This window comes from Haliaeetus leucocephalus, unplaced genomic scaffold (genome assembly GCF_000737465.1).
Source record: "Haliaeetus leucocephalus isolate CR32 unplaced genomic scaffold, Haliaeetus_leucocephalus-4.0 Scaffold417, whole genome shotgun sequence".
Classification (NCBI taxonomy): Eukaryota; Metazoa; Chordata; class Aves; order Accipitriformes; family Accipitridae; genus Haliaeetus; species Haliaeetus leucocephalus.
In genome coordinates, this window is record NW_010972853.1 from 2,210,457 (window position 1) to 2,212,673 (window position 2,217).

Here is a 2,217-nt window from a genome sequence, read left to right on the forward strand (position 1 = left end):
CGGGCCGGGCCCGTCCCGAGCGCGGAGCGGAGCCGCAGGTGAGGTGAGCTCAGGGGAAGCCCTTCGGGCCTGGCTCCCCCCCCTGCCCCACGGCGTCTCCCCGGCAGCCTCCCGTGCGGGGGGTACGCAGCCGGCTGGTAACGCTTGGTTCAACCTCACCAGGCGTCCTTCCTTAATCCTGATCGCCATCAGGAGCGTCAGCGGTTTGCAGGTGTTGGCGATTCACTGCTTGCTGCCTCTGTTTTTTTTTAACTGTGGTTTTAAACGACACAGGTGTTAGTGTTGTTGTGCATGTCTCTCACCACAATGAAGAGAGACGGGGTTTTTTCGCCATTTGCCAATTCCTGCTACGTAAATGTACCTTTTTGTCCTTTACTACAAGCTCTTTGGGTTCTTTTCAGTAATTTTCTTTTTTCAAAGTTTAAAGCGGTGTTTTCTGGCTAATAAATTGGAGACTTGGCTTTGCATACAGAGACTTTGTGAGTCTTTGTATTGCGTTCCCTCTAGTACTCTCAGTTATTACTTCGTACGACTTGCCTGGCAGTGACAGAAACCTGCCATTTCCAAACCATCATCCTAACTTCTTTGCCCTTTTTATTTGTTCCCCCTGTCCCACAGTCCTGTAGGGTCGCTGTTAGCTTTAATTGCAGATACCCTCTTTCTGTGAGCAATTTACTTCATTCATGGTATCTTCAGAGCTCTTAGCTGGATGCTATATATATATGTAAACCTGTTAACTTGTAAGGGCAGCAAAGGAGTCTGTAACGGACGTAAGAAACCACGGGGCATTGAAGAACCCGTACCAAGGCCTTTGCTCGGCCTAGAGGAGTGGGTGATGGATGGCACTAGGGGCAGACGGGTGCAGTACATCTGGGATCTCACTGTGACTCAAGAGCCGAGGTGAGGGATGGGCTGGAGCTCTGAAGAGAAACCGTGAGCTGGCCTGGAGAGAAAAAAATAACGGCAGACCACAACAAACTGCAGAAACGGAGGAGAAAATGTTGAAGTTAAAAAGAGGGTGAAAGAAGTTTATAGACAGAATGAAAGTGGAAAAAACAATAAACCGGAGTTACAGGTTTTTTAAAAAGGGAAGAAATGTTTGAAATGACAGGTGAGAAGTAAATAAGTAGGAGCTCTGGTATGACAGCCTAGGAGATGGGGACAGGGAGAAGGGGAAAGAAAAATCGGAGTAGGGGGCGGAAGAAGAAAAAGCAATGTGAAGAGCGAGAAGGTCAGTGACAGGAGGGAAAAGAAGTGTGAGCTCCTGGAGGAGTGGTGATAGTAATTCACCTTAACAAAAAGAACATGGGAAGTTACTGAGATACAGAGGCGAGGAGAAGACTTGGAAATCTTAAGAGGAAAAAGCAGAAGTGTGTGTGTGGATCCTGTCATTGTCAGGTCCCAGTTTAAGTGTGTTTGCACTCCATCATCCCTTCTCGTGAGTGCTGCCAGCCTTTCTTTCAAATGTGTACGTAAGGTTGCACGTTTGGCAGTAGGAGTCATGTTGCCTTGTCACAGAAGGGACAGCTGGGGGTATTTGCTAGTTTTTAAATAATTTCTTAATCTGTAATCATTCAAATGCACTGTGAATGGGATCAGCAAGAGCTTTCATAACTTGTGAATCGTCTCAGGCCAAGACACCCCGAGATCAGATACTCAAGGCAGGTGCTGGAGAGGTGGTTTTTTAATGCTTTATCAGGGTGATGAAGAGCGTCACCTGTTTTTCTCCCGTAAAGCCAAGGAGTAGCGTTCCTGCAAGGCGGCTCTCAGGAGCTCGGTGCGGCCAGCCAGGGAGCTGGAGGAGGTGGTGTTTTGCCCCGGGGACAGTGACAGGTTCCCCCATTTCACGCTAAGATCCACCCCCACCCCCTCGGGGCCTGGTCCCTCACAGCGGCCGAAGGGGGAGTACCGAGGAAGGGCTATGCCCCGAGACCTCTCCCAGCCTGCTGTGCCGCGGCACAGCGCCGGGCCCGGCCGATGCTTCGTGCCTGTCCTCTCGGCAGGGCAAGGAGAGCCGCTGTTGCACCCGCCCCGGAGCGCTGCGTGGGGGAGGCCGTGAAGGGGCGGCGGCTCTGCCCGCCACCGGCAGCGAGGTGAGGCGGCTCGGGGGTCCTGCCGGGGAGGTGGCGGCTGGGAGTGGAAAAACCCCGGCGAGGAGGAGGAGGAGGAGGAGCGGGCGCGGCGTTAGCCCGCGGGTGGTGCGAGGCCGGGCGGGAG